This window comes from Melozone crissalis, unplaced genomic scaffold (assembly GCF_028551555.1).
Source record: "Melozone crissalis strain CALT ecotype California unplaced genomic scaffold, PUWL_Pcris_2 ptg000005l_1, whole genome shotgun sequence".
NCBI lineage: Eukaryota > Metazoa > Chordata > Aves > Passeriformes > Passerellidae > Melozone > Melozone crissalis.
Genome location: NW_026535783.1, coordinates 34,537,206 through 34,557,967, shown reverse-complemented (window position 1 = coordinate 34,557,967; position 20,762 = coordinate 34,537,206).

The following is a 20,762-nucleotide window of genomic DNA, read 5'->3' as shown; positions in this document are numbered from 1 at the left end:
CTGCTAATGCTCCCTGGGCCTCATTCCCACTTTGAAACCCATCATACAACATCCTGGGTAAGGGCTCCAGAAAGCAGCGATCTAGTGCTTTTGTTTACTGGCACAAGGTGCTGTTAATTTGCGCAGAAACAGTAACCAGATTTCAGTGTTGGGTGAAATGATTACTAGGTAGCTCATCCATCAGCATGAGAGTTTGGGTAAAATGCACTGCAATGTGATAAATATCAATCCCCTGTAACCTTGGCTTTCAATCAAGGCAGTAAAAGTAGGAAGAGACTGCAACTTCCTCAGAAAGATTTGTTATACTATATTACAAAATATTGTAATACAGTGCAAATAATAAAAATTAGTTTTTCTTATTACCATGCCTTCAAAAATATCCATCAATCTTTTACAGCAGATTTCTTTTCTAGGTTATCTCTTTGACTTCTGAACACATTAATGAATTCTCAGTTAGAATAATACTCCACACATCAATCAATTTACAATCACATTTCTCTTAAGGTGTTTTCTTTTCATAGTGACCCAGTTTCTTTTCTGATGACTTCAGAATAAACTTAGTAGCGATGGCTTAAAGGTGACTTTGTTATTAACCAGGATAATCGGAAAGGTGTTTAAAGCCACAGAGGAACTGTAAGCCCCATAACATTTGGGAGGCATATTCCTTCAAGGGTTGCACAGAGGGCTGTAGTTATCCTTACTTTGCTGAACATTAAATGTGTCTTATCCTCAGACCTGCCTGTGAAAAAAATTTTGGTACAGAAATGAATTCACTGGAGTCTGGACATGAGATCCATCATTCCTAGACTTTGCAAGGCTAGACCTAATGCCTAATAGTTTGTAAATGGAAAATATCTTTGGGGAATATATTAGTTTTCTGGCTCTTATAAAGAAGTATATTAATAAAACCAGTTTTGGACAAAATTTTTTAAGGGTTCTGTCTGCAGCTGGACAGTTTTACTGATTTCTACTTTTCTGATCTCTTATTGTTTGATGACAGGATTATAATCACTTATAGACAATATTAAGTTAAAAGAGTAAAGAGAAAAGGAATCCTGAATCCTTTCTAACTGTACAATATCACTAGTTCATGTACATTTGAAAGCACGATGAATGTTAAAGGAATGGGAAGAAAAGAATCTATAGGGTTAAAATTTATTGTGATTATTTTTATTAAAATTTTGCGTAAAAGTTAAGTAAAATAGTATTTGAATTCTCTATGCATTTCAATATAACATTTATTAACATTTTTCTTGTTTTTCTAACATTGCCCATGCCTAGCCATTTGCAAAAATTAAGAATGATACTCATTTTTCTTTCTTCAAGTGTAAGTTGTTACCTTCAATTAGTAGGCTACTTTTTTTAGAGTTATTACTTTCTAAAAATTATGCCCCCCAAAAAATACCAGGCTCCATAAATATTTGTCAGTTCAATCTGCACCTCTGTAGTTGTTTTTTCCAGTAAAGTGTTTTCATTCCTAAGCAAGAGGATGGCCAGCTGTGGAGAGGAGGGGATGATTCTCATCTCTGCATGCTTGATTGTAGGGTCCTGAAATGGTAGCCTGAGGGCTCACAGGTGTTTTCTGGAAAGGCTGCAGATATGCTCTTCAACACTTCAGTCTTTCCCTCTACTTTAATCATCTTTATGGAATGAAACCTGTATCAAGGCAACAGGAATGACTTTCTGAAAAGCAATGTTTTAGTTCCTCATCATCTACAGAGAAGTGCTTAAGGTTCATTTAGAAAGAGAAATGCGTATGTGCAACACCAGGCTTAAATAGCAAAAGCATTGCAAGTTCTTGTAACTTTTATGAATACGCTCATTTTTCTGTTAAGTATTTGAGAGGGAAAATTAATGCACCTGTAGCTCATGCTAATATCTCTATGTGACTTGTAGTGCTGATGCTTGCAGATCACCAATGCCAAAAGAGCAGAACAGGAGGCAGAAACATAAAGTTTTTCTTTGCTGACTACTTGAGAAACCTAGAGCAATTATCACTGTAAATTTTGCTTTGAGACTATAGCAGCTGTGAGGAACAGCTCAGTTTGTGGCTGATTCTGAAATGTGACTGGTGCATGTAAATCTCTAGGTGCACAGCAAGTGTCATTTAAGGATCTAGCCCTTTGCTTATGGCCAGCATCTCAAATGATGCTGAGACAAATTTATAGCTTTTAAAGATGGAAGAAAGCATGTAGATTCAATTAAGGGAGGAGATTTCCTAGAAAAACTGTGAGGAACAGGACCTGGGGTAATTAACTTGTTTGTGAATTAAAATAAACTCATTGAATAAATTGCTCTGAAATTTCAGAATGAAGCTGAGCTTAATGAATTTTTGTTGCATATTGGAAAGAAATAATTGAAGGAATTACTTTTGATGTCTTTCAAATAAGCTTTTTCCTATTAATTAATTTTATGGGAAATAAGAATGACATCAGTGACTTGTATTTGTCTTTTGAGAGGGTTAAGAGCAGAATTGATTGGCTTGTTTTTAAGATCTTAAACATTGCAGAAGGGAAATAAATTGTCAGAGAAATTACTTTTGCCTTTAATTGATCCTAAACAATGTTTTAGCAAGGAGTAAAATTTCTGTAATTAAAATTACTGCTTTGGACCTTTTAATAGAACATTCATTTGCACAGTATTATTCTGCATCTTGATTTTTACTCAAGTAGTAGGTCTTTAATTCAAAAATCTTTTTTGATTAAACGCAATTTACAGTGGTATTTTTCCTGACAATACTGTAATTCTTTACGGATTTTATCAAAACCAGTGGATTTATATGACCAATTTTAGTCTGAGACATCAAAAAGCTCCACTTGAATGAGCTTGTTCCTTTATTTTTACATACATTTGCCTTTCAATGAACAAGAATTCTATCCCCCATATATAAAAGGTTAATTGTAAAAGGAAGTGGATGAGTCTCCCTCTCTCTTTTTTTCCTTTTTCTGTTTTTCTTTGTCTCACTATCCCAACTCTGGACCATCTGCTCAGCAGGACCAATGTAGGATCTAAGAGCTGATAATATTTGTTTCCTCCCTGTCTCTTTTCTGCCTTTATTTCTCTGCTCCCTTTCTGTGTCTGGGCAAGGTGTGGCCCATGCTCTGTACTGAAGTTTCTTGTGTTCTTTCATTGGGCCATGTCATTATTAGCAAAAGAGTTTCAGGGCAATATTCAAGACAGAGAAGCAACCCAGGATGAAACAAAACCAAAACCAAAAAACCCAAGATAACGTTCTCTGAAACTGCAATCAATTTTTCTCAACTCTTGAGTGTTTGGCTTCTCATTAACATAATCATCATCCCTTATGGGTAGAAAACAAATTAAACAAAATATCTGCATCCAATTAACAGAGCAATGAAAAGGAAACATATCCCATATGTGCAATGATCACACTTGAAAATTGATAATTAGGTTTCCTAAGTATATTGTCTATTATGAGAGTAAGGAAAACTGGAGTTTATGTTCTCATGTGTACTTTTAATTAAGGCATAGAGTAGCATAAAAAACCAATAAGTTTTAATTGACATAAACTCTTATAAGAAGGTAAGATTCAAATGTTGTGTTGAAAGAAAAGGTTGGAGAAAACAGGTTTCAGAGCTTTCAGATATCAAGTTATTGCTGACCACTTTCTATTTCACACTCATTAACATACAAACATGGGCAAAGGTGAATGTTTCGCTGCTAATTCTTAGCCTCAGGTTCAGATGTGCAGCAAGCATACCTCAGTTCTCAGTCACCTATGCTGAAACTAATGCTTCAGTGAGTTGGTGAAATTGCATTGATTTTGAAACTGATCAGAGGATTAATTTAATTGTTTTAGGTTATTGTTGGTGTGGAGAGTATTAGGATTCATGTAGATTGCTAGAATCTAAACTTATATTCTGGGCTTCTTGTGGTTCTCATGCTTTCTTCTTTGCTTCTGTACCATATCATACAGTATAATTATACTAATTATCTATCCTCAAATTTCTTGTGTTTGGTTGGTTGTTGTTTGTTTTTGTTTGTTTGTTTGTTTGTTTTTTTGATAATTGCATTTTCCTATTTCTGGCTTTGGCAATATTTAAAGTTAAGTACTTCATTACTTGTCTAAAAGTCACAGTATTTCTTGTGTGAATTTAGTTATTTAGTGATTTGTTGTATTTTCACTTTCTATTACATTTGTGGGTCAAAAATGAGTATCAAAACACCTCAAAGCCGGTAAATTGTTACTCAAGGAAGTTTAAAGCTATCCTTTCAAAATACTTCTCACAATGCATTTGACATATTTCTGAATCCTGTGGGATAAAATATAATTTGGAATTTAAGGCTGTCCAGATTATTCCTATAAATTTAATAATATTTTGTAAATTTGTAAAGATAATTTCTTAAGTATAGGTTACCATATATCTTTTTTAGCATAAATAGGATTCAAGTAATGAGATTTTTTGTTGGTTTGGGGTCCTAGGCTGTATTTGCTGAACTTTATGCGAGCTCTACTGTATAGGGAAGACAAGTATGTTACAGAAAGACTGAAGGCTATGGTGAGACTTAGGGTGACACTTAAAAAAAATTTTAACACATTCTGTCATGAGTGGTGCTAATAACTCCACTTATTGTTCACCCGCACCTGGAACAGAAAAGGATTAGACCACATTGTGGCCTGAGTGTATCATCACTAATTCCTCTGTTTGATTTCACGTTTGTAGGCCCACACTTCAAAACAGAGAAGACATTTAAGACAAATGTCTTACAGACCTTTTGGTGGGTATAGGGCAAGTGACTGTGGGCTTGTCTGCTTTTTGCCCTTTCCTAACAGCCCAGTATTGGTCAGAAGCAAGGGCTAGATTGTGTTATATGTGTCAGGTTCTCCCACCACAGCTAGGAAGTAATATTATTGACTGTCCTCCACTGCTGCTTGCTGCCTTCTCCTCAGATGTGTGGTAACTGTGATCCTCTTTTTGCTATGGAGGTGAACCCAGTTACAAACACTTCAGCAGGTCTGAAGAAAGAGCCACTGTAGTGTGTCCTGTAGTGATGATCTGGTCTCTGAAACTACAAGGATGAATACAGCATATTTATCATAACAGTAAAATAGACTAATTGATGTACAGCTTATATTTTTTTGGTAAGGTAAGATGATGAGGAAGAAAGAGATGACAGTCTATACTGGTTTTTGCTGGGGTAGAGCTTTATAGTAGCTTGTACCTTGCTAAATTTTGATAACATAGACATGTTTTAGTTAGTGCTGAGCAATGCATACACAGTGTCAGGGATTTTTCTGCTGTATGCTGTCCCATTAATGAGTAGGCTGGCAGCAGGCAAGATGTTTGGATGGGTCTGACCACAACAGACAAAAGTGGTATACCAAGCCACATAATGTCATGCTCAGCAACAAATGCTGGTGGAGAACAAGAGGAGAGGGAAGGGTGTTTGGAGTTATGGCATTTGTCTTCCAAAGTAACCATTACATATGCTGGGGCCCTGCTTTCCTGGATATGACTAAACATCTGGCTGTCTGGAAAAAATTGAATTAATTCGTTGTTATATTTGGATAAGCACACAGCTTTTGCTTTACCTATTACTCTGTCTTGGTCTCAATCCACTAGTTAATGCCCTTTTATCCTCTAATTTTCTCCCCCAGCCTACTGTGGGTGAGAATTAGTGTGCTGCTGTGTGAGGCTTATCAGTCATCTTTGGTTAAACCATTATGTGGTCAAACAATGAACCTTTTTGTTATCATTCTGTTAGGAAGATACTCCTAAATTAACCAAACATTCTGAAAATATTTATAAAGCATTGCAAGAGCTATCTTGGAGTAATGTAATTCCCTAGAGTTATTTCTTATTTTTTTTTCAGATTTCAGGGGATAAATGCAATACAAATAGTTTGTTTTTTCCTTCCTGGCATCTATTCTCAGTAATTTAGAGCTTTCTAGTTCAGAGACAAGAATTGCTAAAAAAATAAGAAGAAAGAAGTGAAAAAATATATTTATGGTTAAATATTTTTCAGTAACATAGATTAGTTGTCATTGTAGAGTCATTTGATGCTTTCCACCTGAATACAATTTTTGCATATAATTGAATGTGGTGCTTCCATTCTCATCTTGTTACTCATTTAATTATGAATTGAGATTATTTAATAGAAAGAGAAGTGTGTTGGAACTGATTTAATAAAGAAATAATTGAAATGGAGCAATGCACCTCTGACTGCTACCCTAATTGTAGTTGTTACCTGTCCACTTCCAGAACCTAAGTAGTTCATACAGATAGGCTTTGTCTGCCCAGCACTATCTTATTTGGGATGGGAGAGCCTTCAGATGCTCAAATGGGCTTCAAAGAAATGTCTTATACACTTGACGGGGCTAACATGATGGATGCTAACATATCTACCCTGAGGTTAAAAGAATAGATTAAAAGATTCAGGTGATGTACAAATTTTTCATTCAGGAGGACAGCAGCAAAAACTCATCCAGTGGTGGATGAGTGGTGGGTTTCTCCTTTGGTGAGAAAGACTAGGGCAGACTTCAATCTTTCCAATCTAATGAATAGAAAGAAGAAATGACTTAATGGAAGCCAAAATTTCTAACAAGTGAAGATGAGGGGGAATTTTGGAACCAAGCAGCATAGTGGTAATGATGTTAAAAAGCTTCCCTTTTATGGCTTTCCCATGCATTATACACCTCACCTAGTAGTTAACATAAGATCAAGTCAAAATTATTCCAATATTTAAGGATGATAACAGAATTTGCAAGCATACACTGTTGCTATTTTGATGCTGTTGATAAACATAGGGCATCATAAAGAGTAGCTGAAAGTAGATGTCACCAGATAGTAATGAAAGAAACAAATGAAAGGAAAGTTACTGATCAGTATGGAACTATCTGTAGTCGAATACCTTGCCAGCATTACAGTGTCTTGAAAAGATGAGAACAGAATGGGTCAACTGCTATTGTGTGAGTGGTTCTTGGAGCCTAAAAAAATTATAACTGCGCAAGCAAAGCTAGCTTAAATGAGTGTTATTTATCACTATGTAGAATCACAGAATATTCTGAGGGAAGGAACCCAAAAAAATCATGTCCCACTCTTAAGTGGAAGGTCTATACAGGAATTGAAACGACAGTCTTGGCATCATTATTTTTACGCTCTAACCAACCTGGGTAATCTCAGTCCATATTAGCATTCAGAATGGTCAGAATTTCTCTGAAGAAAAAGTGAGGACTGCCAAGTGATGGGCAACTGAGTTGGCAGAATGCTTCCTCTACCCTTATAGCAGCAGATTTCTTCTGCATATGTCACATTCACAGTTTGCTGTTCAGATTTAGCATTTCAATGAACAGCATATCTGCAGGTATAGTTGATCAAGAAAATAGATTTTTATGCAAGAGAGGGTTTGGTTATTTGTTTTATTTTGTTTTTTATCCTAATTTATTCTGTAAGAACTAATGAAGCCTACTGTGATTTTTACAGTGGAATAGGGATCTTTACACTTTCTAATGAATATTTGCACAAGGGTAAAAAAATCAGACATTAATAAACTTCTTTATAACAAGTCCTCAAAGTAATCTTTATAATTCTGTGTATGTTATTCTGCATAAATGTCTTTAATTGTGTGCTGAATTTTAGAATTTTCAATTTGTTCACAAAAATTAAGCCATGGGACCTATTTGTACAGGACAAGGACTTACAGTTTAATAATTTGTATCAAAGAAGAAGAAATTAGGGAATTCTCCTGAATGCTCATATGTCTGATTGTATTTTTTTGTTTCACTTACATGAAGAATTACTTGTCCTTTGGCATAGATTGTCTTTTTTGCATAACAAACTTCCCCTCAAAGTTTATACAACACAGCAGCTGAATTAAAAAAATCCTCATCATTCCTGCTGACTGCTTTTCTGCTCAGTAAATCAGTTCAGGTTTACTATATTTGTCTTTTTACACAGAGCAAAATCACACCTAGATTAGTATAATTTGATATAGGTGAGAAAGGATGGAGTGTGATTTTCCCATGTGAAATAACATTTAGGAGAGAATTGTGTAAGTGAGATTTAAAAACAATCCAGACATACAGATTCAACAATCACCTATGGGAAACCTCCTGTACTGTCTGTGATATTTGGATGAGATCAAACTGGATGTTTTCTGCTTGTGTGTAATTCCACATTCTTAAATTCTTTTTATTAAAAAATCTAGTGAGTTTGAAATAGATGACATAAAAATTTAGCTAGAAACCTATTTAGGATGACAGCTTTGACAACTCAATAATTATTTTTTCTATTCTTACACTTTAAAATCAGCAGGTTCTTGTTAAGTTAACATGGAAAATTCTTAAATATTTAAACACATTTGTTCACGTTTATTGTCATTTTGGTGAAGGCTATGTAAAGATTTGCATGAGAGGAACAGAATCCTGTTCAGATGACTCCTCTCTCAATTCAGTATGTTCAAGATCTTTCCAGAGCAAAAAACTAGCAAAAAAGTTTGTCTCTTTTTATGCAGGGTTGAAGTTGACTACGTGTGTAAGGGGTTGCTGTTTTATCACCAGAAAAAAACTAGTATAACTTGAGACCTTGAGCTGCTTCTTTTGCCTAAAATTTATGTGTTGTTGTAATATTTTTTTATCCTTTGGTAAAGAAACACTTTATGGCATTGTATCAGATTTTCAATTGATATCTAGGTCGAGACAAAATTACCTCAACAGATTCAGGTAGCTCTACAATTTTTACTGCTTTCATTAAAGTGACTGACTTGGTGAAAATGTATGAGATGTTCCATAAACAGAGCACACTTTTGCAGAGTATCTTTAAAAAAAAACCAGAAGAGTCAAAGACATTCTGAATCTTTTTAGCTCTAACAGGCAACTTTGTTGTTGATTTAGAATAAAAATTATAATTTAAGTAGGTAATTTGTATTCAGTTACTTGTTCGTTATTGAGTTTAAATAAAATTACTTCCTTCTTGGTTCTTGTGTCTCTGCTACATTTCTTATCACTCGACAAACTGACAATATTGAAGAAGCCAAGCTCCTTTCATCTCTTCCTCAGAGTTTCCTGTCGTCTTTCTAATAAAATTCATTTACCATTACTCCACTTCAAACTTCTTTTTTCCTGAAAAGAGCTATCCTGACTGAAGATTTTATAAAGATAGGCTATGAACAAGGTACTGTATTATCAAAAGCTTCTGAAAATGTCCATCCTTTACATTTATAATGGAAACATATATGATTTCATTTGTGGTTTATGAAACAAATGAATATCTATAATCAGAGGGGGTGAATTTTCAAAGCTTCCTGAAAAATCTAAAAAATCTTAGCTATAGGTGCATGGTATCTGACTTGACATACATATATTACTGAGTTTCATCGCATTGACCCAGCTCAATTCTTTCACCCTTATCAATCTAGTACCAGTCCTTTCTTTTCTTGTTTGGCTGTTGCTTTTCCATGTAACAACATAGCTTTACTGGTGTTCAGTTAGATATATTTACTGAATTCTCTAATTTGGGAAACAGATTATAAAATAAAGTTATCAGTAATCATTTATCACAGATCCCTACCTGCCTTTTTTATTGCTCTTTTCTTTTTCCTCTCATTTATTTAATAAAAAAAATCCTTGTCTTTCAAAGCTGATTTTAAGCCTTATAACCTATTAATATTAACCTAATTCTTTGTACTTGACTTTATCTTTTTCCTCCTTTTATATGAACTTTAGAGTTCTTGAGTCATATGATCCTGGTTTTGACAGATCTAGGAAAGTGCATTATTAATTGGAGAACATAATGAGTTAGTTGTTTCAGAGATGTTGGAAGAAAATAGCTTCTCTGTACTGAGTTAATTTTAGTGCGTAAAACTGGACTGCAATTTATTTTGCTGCTGTCTCAAATCTATTAGCTTGCTGTTTTTTATTTTTATACTATGTTTATTTTCCCTTCTGAAAATAAAAACTCTGCAAAACCCACACATTGTTAAAACAAGAGTAGCACAACTTACTTTTTCTTGGTTCAGTACTCTGTATTGATTATCTATAATCTTTGCTCTGCCCTTATGTATGACCACCTTGTCACTAATGGAGCTATTCTTTCACATGAGTGGAGAATATCTACCCATTGTTAACTTGATAAAATCTGTCTGGGACTTTTGTATATATTCACTTTCATCTTCTAAGGGCATGCGAATTGAATTTTCACCTACCATCTAAATGCTAAGACCTAGCACTAAATCTCTTATGCCCTGATGATAGGACAGTATAGGTGGATGATATAGATGAAAAGACAACAGATCCTACCCCACAGGTTTTAAACAAAATTGACAGATGGACTGAGGTCTCCTAAATATCTATTTTTTTTTCATGAAGAAACTGCCAATGAAAACTTATATTTGGACTTTGACTGAGTAAAATACACTTTCAAATACTGAAATGTTCAGACCCACAGGTCACAGAATCACAGAATATGCTGAGTTGGAAGGAACCCACAAAAATCATTGAGTTCAACAACCAGGCCTGCACAGAACCATCCCCTAAAATAACACCGTATGCCTGAAAGCACTGTCAAATTGCTTGTTGAACTCCGAGGCTATTGCTTGGACCACTTCCCTGGGGAGCTTGATGCTGCAAATCAGCCTTAGACAGTTCCTGTTATAAATGCAGAAGTTTCCTTGGCAGCAGTATGTGAGCGACTGCAAGCATTGATGTCTCGAGAAATTTTGGAATGAGGGAGAGGCAGGTTGGACCTTGCTGTGATGGGACAGTGAACTGCCCTACGCCTTCACCCTAGGGCCTGTGTCCCAGCCTGGCAGCGGAGCCAGTTATTGGCATTCCAGAGGCCCATGACTTCAGCCCCCAGCCCAGCTCTTGAGAGGCCAAGTGACTGGAAGTCCACTTGGGGGAAGGACCTGGGAATACCCCTTAAAAGGGGTATTTAAAGCTGAATACGAGGGCATCAGGTTGTCTGGAACATAATTCTTCTCAGAGTATCTATCATCATTGGAACCCAGGAGTTGGTAGCTTCATATGTCCTTTTCTATATAGTTTCTGTCTTTTTACCTTTCTTCTTCTTCTACTTTCCTCCTCTTGGAATTCTTGAGTTATTTGAGATTGAATAAGTTTAAAGTTTCTGAAGCTGAATGGGCCAAGTTAAAGCTTTGGGGATTGTTTTATGTTGATTAACTGTTGCACTGAACCTTTTCCCAAGGTCTCTGATTTTCTAAAGTTGTCAGTAAACTCTTTTCTTTTGGTTGTTTTTACCTCTTGAGGATATCTTGGTGGCATTTCTCCTGTGCATCCGGCTCAGAGTGCACAAACAGCCATAAGCCCACCTTGCTGAGCAAGTTCTTTGGGGCCTTACACTGTAGTATGCATGGTATAAGAATTTAGTCTGGAATGAGCTCTTAAATTTGAAGGTAATGGTAGACTAGAAAGGACCTAGCACTTAAAATCACCAGGTATTAAATAATATTCCTTTGCCTAGCATTACAATTTTCCTGTTTCTTTGGGAGATTTTTTGAATGAGTCCAACAAAATAATGCTTTAAATGTGTGGAAGATTCAGCTACATACTCCAACTATTCTTTTTGCATGTTAAACAAGGCTTCAAAATAAGTTGCATTTGGATCCTTAATATTTTCTTTTATAAATATCAAATATTTTAATATTTGATATTTCTTTTATAAATATTAAATATTTTAAGAAACATCAATCATACAATTAGTAAAACTAATTTATTTTATAAATATCAAATATTTTAAGAAATATCAATCACATAATTAATAAAACTAACACTGGAGTAAGTATGCATTATTTTATACCTATTGCAATTTAATTAAAAAATAATAAATTGGTTCTCTTGCACTCATTAACTTGTTCTGATCTTACTTGATCTGATATTTTTTTTATCTCAAAGTACTGTCTTTATTTTCAATTACTGTATGATTTGGAGAGTCATATGAAAGAAACATCTATGATCTTGTGAAATTTGTGGAACTAAGCCCTCCAATCTGATTTGGATTTCAAGAGGAGAAACTGAGTCCAGATTAACCTGCATTAAAAAAATGCACCTTCGTTATTTTATAAATGGAAATCTCTGACTAATTTACACATTAAATTATCTTTTATGTTTGAAAATGAGGAAATTGTACATGTAGGTCACCAGTAAGGTACCTTGTCAGCTGTTGGGAGTGTACATAACAATTAGGAGTAACTGCATGCTTTTTAAACACTGGAGCTGTGAATTCTCAAGAAAGGAAAAAATTCAGAGGGTTCTTTCTGGACTTCACTAGTTTTTAAATTTGTTTTAAAGCAAGAGGCTGGTGGCTTTGGCTAGAAGTAATGTAGCCAAACTACATTAATTGTTGCTATCATTCTGCTCCTTATGTCTGCACACAGTAAGTAGATTTTATGTGTAAATGTTTTCAGAAGGAAAATATTGCAAAATAGGATCTAATGTGTTCAAATACTCAAAAGTAAAAAAACCATGTTTTGGTTTTGAATACTAGTATTTACCTAGAAAAAGTACAAGTATGTGTGGTGTTCTTCACCACAGTATAATTGAACAATTTGTGCTCCAAGATACTATTGTCTAGATGTTTATTGCTGAAGAAATTCAGTCTTGTTGAGTTTTTGATAACTGTTTTTGGAATGCCTGCATGTATTCCTGAAGACAGAATTTGCTGTGCATTCAGGAAGTAAATCTCAAAACAATGTAAGCACATGTTGGCCTTTGCACACTTTTTGTGCATTTGGAATATCTAGCAAGAAAAAAAAATTTGGCATGGTGTTATATAGTATTAGACAGTTTGGGTGTTAACAGACAAATTCAATACATGCTGTTTACGGAGTGTATCACTTCTGGTCCTAGACACTTTACTGGGAACAAGAGGGATCATGGAAACGAATTATTTAGTCTGATCTTGGTTAAAAGCACCCTAAAGGATTTTCTGAGGAATTTAAATTATGCCTAACACTATGATTGGTTTAGTAATTTCATTTCAGAATACATGCAAAATATTTCTATGTTTCTAATATAATGAGTCTTGTATATGAAACACATAAAGGAAAGTACTTTGCTTTAAATTTTGTTAATTTAAGTACAGTTAACAGAAGACCTGTATTCATAGATGGTATGGACTGGGCATTTCAAAAGAAAAAATTATAAGGAAATAACAAAAATTAATAAAACCACCATATATTCAAATTCATAGGAGGAAAACCCCCAAATTCTGCAACATGAATTTTATCTCTTTGTATCTTTGAAAAGTTTATCAGTTCAGAAGCTCTCTGAGGAGCTATGGAACTCTTGTTTGATCAGGTTCAGTAATGGAACTCAGTGCCATTAAGCAAGTATGGTATGTGCATTTGGGAAGGGAGAAAGTGGAGAGTTGAAAGGGACCTTAAGGGATTATATTATCAGTTCTTCTGGTCTTAAGTAGTGTTAAGTATACTTAGATCATCCCTGTTACTATTAATAATTTTGAAATCTAAAAACTTGCAGTAAGATTTTATAACCTTTACAGGGCAACCTTCACCCTTTTTGCTGTAATTACAGTAGTCTTTAATTTTTCACCTGTGGTTCCACAATATAAAATTTTTCCCACTTTCATTGCAGAAAACCTCAGGGTCCTTTGTATTAAAGTGGAGTATACAGATGCAGTGTTTCCTCAGGATGCAATATACTTTTTCTCTTATGCATTTGCTTAATTAACTGCTACACCAAAAACTGAAGTGTGCTCCAAAAGAGAGCTCCCTAGAATAAGTATACCAGAATAGCTGTCATCATAAATAACACTGTTCTTGCTATATCCCACAATGATAGCTGCCTGACACGATGATAAGGAACAGGGTTGCACTTTTGACTCACAATCTATTTTATCTACTCAGCATCTAGTTCCTTTTTGCAGGATTTCATCCTGATCTGTACCTGCTTGTTTGCCATTCTTGCATTTGTTATCACCTTTCCAAATATAGATCTTTGAATTCATCTTTATTGAGTTTCATCTGACTGATTTTATGTCAGATCTAAAATTTGCAATTTTTTTTAATTATAAACATACTTTCTAAGGCCTGTACATTGTGTTTCAAGTCAGTACTTTACTGATTCTTTTAATTGCACTTTCTATTCAATTTAGTCATATAAAAAAGTAATGTTTCCCCATAATTAATGGAGTAGACCAGTAATTAAGAAACCTGTTTAGCATTATTCTTTTTTGTCCTCATAAATTCATATTTGCTATGCTTTTTGTAACTTCAGTAATTTTTCTATTTCTATACAATCTGCTTGTAAACATTCCAGCATTATTCTGGGGCCTGAAATGTGGAATGACTGTTTTCCCTTCTTAAGTATTATGTATTTAAGAAGTCTGTTTGTCTCCTCTTTTATTTTGGTGATGTTAATTCAGAAAATGAATTTAGCTTCTTAAGTCTGTTCCCCATATTCAGGTATGGGTGTATGTGTATTTTTATCTTTAAAAATAGAATAGAAAATATTTTTTTCACTCACAAAAGCCTAGCTTTAGTTGCCTTAAAAATGAGAAGTTTTTAATAAACATAATTTTTCAAAATAAGTAGTCTAAAATGATATAGCCTGTTGGTAACCGAGCTATTTCACTAATGTAGATAATTATTTTCCCTCTTTCTTTTATATTTTCTTATCAGTTATGCTTGAGTGTTTAATTTTATGCAGCTCTTCAGAAACTATTTCATGCTTGACATAAAAGGTCACATGCTAAATTTTGCTGTGAAAAATTAAGAATGCAATAAAATAATGCAGGGCCCATGTTACCTGAACTATTGGTAATAACAGATTACAAAAGCCCCAGAATGAAGGCTTTCACACTAGGAGGAAGGTCAGGGTAAGTTATTCTACCTTGTCTCTTTGTGCTTTTTGATACTAGGATTCACCTTTTTCCTTACTTGATTTTGCTTTATTTTCTTTGGTGTTTGTTTGGTTTGGTTTGGTTTCTTTTTCTTTTGGTTTCAGAACTGCCCCTCTCCTTTTCTTCTGCTGGCATACACACACTGGAAAGAGGCCTTCCCTGTCCAAAGAACATTTTCCATCTGCAAGTTCTACACACTTTTCTTTTGCCAAGGAAACTGCAGATAGTCTGTTCAAATTGAATTCAGGTCCAGGTCTGGCGTTAAACCCACCCTTCTAGAAAGCCTTATTTCATTGTTTAGTGGGTTGCCTAACACTCAATAAACCTCAATCTCTTTAATTTGCTTTAATAAGAAAGTGAGTCATTCTGTGACTAGGGAGGCAGACAACTGCCAAGGGCAATAATCATCCCAAGGGCACCTCTTAGGGTGGGAAATTGTAGGCATCCAAATTTATAGTTCATGCTAAGCAAACTTTTTGAATGCAGCAGCCGTTCTGGCCAGCTCCCACTGCCCTGCCAGCTAATTAGCAGCGAGAAGAGGTACCAGATGGAGCTGTTGTCAAGTTCCTCTTGGATGAAGCTACTCTTTTTAGAACTTACACCAGCCATTACCTGAGCATTGCAGTTATCCCTGGAATGTGGCTGCACTGACAGATAGCTGTTGGATGCGCAACATTCAGTTTGTGTGGTGTCTGGCATGGGGAAACCTGCATTTGGCTGGCAACTAGGAACAAAGAGAACAAATTGGCAATGGCTCTAGAAATAAGGCAGCTTCTCTAGGCATGCAGCACTCCCTTGAGATAAAATACAATTTTTCTAGTGTCCCAACATCTGCTTGCAAAAGGAAATAGGTTCTGATCTAGGGAGAGTTTATTTCCTTCCTTTATTAAATGAACTCATCATCTCATTACAAAGCAAGCTGAGGGCTTATCGGTGCTGCCAAAATGTAATGAATGACTGACTCAGCTGGGGAGATGTTTCTGTGGTTGAAAATGAAATCAGAAAATAACATGCAAGTCATTCCCTTCTACCTTGTAAGTCTTTAGAGGTCTCAGCACATACGGTATTCAATTGCCTGCTTGGTGGAGGAAATAGACTGGGCACAGTTCTTCTCCAGGTCATCTACATCCAAGTGGTTCTATTGAGAAAATGAAGAACAAAAGGACATTTCTGGTGAATAATAATATTGGTAAAAACTGTTCTGAGATTTATTTTCCGTTACATTCTAATGATATACTTTTTCTAATTATATATAATATTGGAATTATAGATAATATTATCTAATTACATCTATATTTTGAACTTACATTTTGCATTTTTTTCTAATTTATCAATAACTAATTTACTCAGCGCTTACAGATGTTTAAGAAAATACAATCCATTTGACCATTTCAGGATGAAACCTTATTCATATTTACTAATATTAGACTCTAGAAAAATTACTTCCAATGACAGAAAGATATCTCTGCTGCTTTTATTTGCATCTGAAAATTAGGACTACCACATGTACGATACACATCCAAGGCTATACTTTTTCTAGAAACGTTCAAGAAGAAATTGAATGGAAAAAACATATAAAATTAAATGTGCTAACATAGCATATCTGGAATCTGAGTAAAATTTCTGGTTGATATCTAGTCTGAAACCTTGTAGATTTATTTTTAACTCATTCATAAAACATTTTCCTGAGTTATTGCATCTAGACATAAGTTATTACTATACACTGCTTGGAAATATGACAGATCGTTAAAATGTAATGAAGATTTGTAAAAGTTCTACCAACTTACATGTTTGTAGAAGAGCTTAATTTAGGTTTCATTTGCTCATTTCCAACCAAAATTGAAACGTAATGATGGAGAAACACTCAAGATTCTTGTTTTATCACGGTATGCTTTGCTGCTTCCCTTATACATTGAACTATTTAAAATTAATTTATGTGGCTCTAGCAGGTTATCTCCCAATATGCAAATAGGGTAGATAGTTTAATATTTGCATGACAACTATCTTCAGCTAGTAATTTTGTATCAGATAATTTGTATCCCTTGCTCTAAATCTTTCTGGCAAGAAAACAAATTGTATCATGAAGGAAAAATGCCAGGTTGACACCCACTGTTTTCAGCCAGTGCAGTACTCTGTGAAAAGTAGGGCTAGCAGTCTATAAAAGCTGCATTTTTTCTGGAAAGGGGGGAAGGTGGGGATTAAAAAAAAAAAAAAAGCTATATGCAAAATTGATATGGAAGTAAACCTAATGTATGCATTCAGAAACCATCACTGTACACAATGTTCCTGGTGGAATATTGAGCAGTGTAAGTGTTTAGAATTCAGCACATATTCTCTGAATACGAGCCAGAATAATGTACACATAGTAAATGTATGCAAAGAACTGAGAAGAATTGTAAATGGGATTTGGTTGACTATAACTCCTGAGAAGTAGGTAGAAAGAGAAAAGCTGATCTTTTATATTCTGCGTAACTGAACAGCCAGTGAGCCTGTCTTCTCTAGCTGCACCTCTTTGTGTGCAGCAGCCTTTATTTTGGAATACTGATTGGTGTCAATGGGAATGGGAAGAATGGGATACCTTCCCAGTCATTTTGAGATATATGTAAAGATGAGTCATATCCAGAAAATGTTACATTAGTTTCAGCAACAAAGCAAGAAAATCACACCAGTATTTCTGCATTTTTATTATGTTCTGTGGTAGAACATAAAATACCATGTTATTTTTTCACAGGAAGAGAAGTGCAAGGAGGGGAGAATGAATAGGGCCAGAGACACTTTCTTGTGTGCATGTTTTTGTGTACGTACATAGATACACACACACATAGACAGATATGTATATACTGGCATACATACAGAGAAATACTTTTATGAATTGTTAAATAATTAAATGAAAATATCTAATGTAGTGGCACTTACTTATTTTATTGACATGGCAATTGCTCTTGGTTGCACCTTGTATGTAGCTGTATGAAGACACAATGTCAAAGGGAGAAAATATTTCTTTATTATTGTCTTTTCTTACTTTGTAGAGCTAGTTACTTCAAACATTGAGGAAGTCTAGGATATGGAAAATTTAATCTTATGCAGCTCTCCAGAGACTATTTCATTTCTATAGCATAGATATGGAAAATCAAACATATATTAGTATTTTATATACCTTATATATATGTTTGATAAACAAGACAGAAAATGCCCTCCATATGAATGATGAACATTGCCGTTAAATTTGAAACTGTTGGAGCTTATTTTCAGTGTAGGGTTTGGTTAATAGTTTGCTTTTGCTTTAACCCATGTGAAGGTGCAGACACACTCTCATTCTGAATGCAGGCTGGATAAATCTATGATTTGAAGGTGGAGCTGCACAGCTGTATAGATGCAGCCACAGCCTTAAAATAGTCCCAATGATGGAAAAAGGCAAAGCAATACATAAACTTTATACATCCCTGATGGCAAATTTTTGTTGGAGTTTGTTCTCAGATCCAGTGTTGAGATGTTTGTTGTTGGAAATTTTCTGCAATTGTTTTATTTTTTTTCTAACTATCTTTTTAAAGCAGCACATGCTGCAGTTCATCTGATTTCTGTGAGTATGAAGAAATGCAAGTAGCTCGCTTGTGCATGCCAAATGTTTTTTTAAAACGTAGTTATAAGGTCATGCTGTGAAGTCTTCTACTTTACTGTGAGGAAAAAAAAAACCCAATAAAGCAAGCTCATGATAAGGAGAGGAAGTAAAGAGAAATATTACTCTGTATAAGCCAGCTATGTAGAATATGACAGCTGACAGTAGGCACAATGGCAACCAAGCTATGTTATTTCACATGTTCAATGTTCTGGTAAATAGAGGCATGGAAGGATGCACTGTGACAGGTCAAAAAAAGATAGAGGGAAATAATAAACAGCACTAGATGGTTATTGTCTAGTAAATGACCTTTCTTTCAATTTCTAATTAATACAATAAACCACAAAACGTTACCGTATTTGAATATCTGTTGAAATGATTGGCTGGCATTTTAGCACTAGGTTTTTTTGAAATCAACATAAATATAAAGCACTTCCAAAAAACTGTTAAAAGAAATCACTTTATTTTCAGGACAGTAGACATATATTTATACTGAGCTGATTTTATACCAGTTCATACCACTGTCTCTTGAAGATATATGTAAGGGTTCTCATCCTATGAATATGTCTGTGACTCAGTACATTAAAAGTGTAATTGAGATTGACTGTTCATTCAACTGAGTCATAACAACCCCAAGAAAGCTATTTAAAGCTATGTTAAATTCACCTGATATCTCATATTTCAGTTGAGATAAATGGAAACAGTGTAAAGCTCTTGAGTAAAGTTTCAACAGCTGATGATTATGGCAGTAAAGTCATGAAAGTATTGACATCAACAGCGATGTTAGGCATGTAAATAATCCTTGGATTTAGTTTACTTTTACTGATACTGTGATACTAGAAATAGGAATTTTATATTATGGACACCAAATTATGGCTCTGCTTGAACTGAATGCAGCCTTCTGTTTCTCCTCAAAGTACTTTTGCCATTCAAAAATTCTGATTTATTTACCTGCTGCATAGCATCACAAAAATATGTACGAAAATAATATTAAAAAATGTCAAACCCAGCAAAATCCATGTAAGAAGGCAGGAATGAAACAGATGCAACTCATAGGGTTTACCTTTATTTTTTATTTCAGTACATATCCTTTACCTCATTTTACCATGATGAAATTTAGAGCATGCTAATAGAAAGCCAAATACAAAGTGTTTAAATCCAAGCTCTTTTATATCTAGATTTTAATAGAATAAACAAAAGTCATTTTTATAATATGATCTTGTAGGGGGTATATTGTAAGGTTTCTATTGACTTATCTGAAAAAGAAATTTTTGAAAAAGAAGCAAAAAAATGTTAGAGAAAATATTTTAAAAAAGGGCATTTGAACCAAAGTTAAGAAAGGCTTAAGCCTTTCTACAGAAGAAATAGCAGATTTAATACGATGGATACCATGTTCATAAATGTTGATTAGAGAACATTAGAAACACATTGATTAGTGTGATAATTATAGCAATTCCAAAAATTAAACAGCTGGAAAATAATTTCAGTCAAAGTTCTTGACCGTGTCTTGTTTTAAGAAACACATTCTATTTCTTTCCTGTAAGGAGGAGTTTTTCCTAAGGAAAATATAATATCTGAAAGAGATAATTCTTCCTTTAAACTAATCTACCTGACTTCCTGCTTTCTTAGTTTGTGAAATTTGAAAATGACAGCCAAAATCTTTCTATACTTTATTTAGCAGTTTTCATTAAATGGTCTTTTTCCAATGAGAAATTAACATTCTTCTAATCACTAGTACACTAGAAAAATTGTGCAAAAAATGCTTCAACCTCCTTACTATCTTGCTTTTAAATTCAATACATTTCTGTGTTCTGAGTAACACCAAATATTATCTTCTCAGAATGCTTCAAACCCAGGTATGTATAATTTCCATAGTTTTTTTGGACAATTTTTTCACAAGTTTTTTCCCAAGGATTTTTTGTTGTTGTTTCATTATTTTTCACTTCTTCCCTTGCTTCAAGGATCTTTTGGCAAATACAACCCACAAGCTCTAAAATATTTCTGTGGTGCTCCAGTCCTGCCTGTTCTTGCGCTTAGAAACCCAAGTCCAGTGTAAAATATGGCTGCTTAGATGTGGTCAGATACATAAATACCATAAATAAGAAGAGTCTGCGCCCTTCTTACCTTACAGGATAGCTCCTGCTTTTAAGAAAATATTAATTTTGTGACAGATATATACCTAAGATTTAGCTTCTTCCCTTTCCTCAGAAATTATGGCAGAAAAAAATGGAACAAGGAACTGTAATATTTGCCTCTGCTCAGCACATAAGACAGTAAATTCACCATTTTCTTTGTCTGGCTCTGAG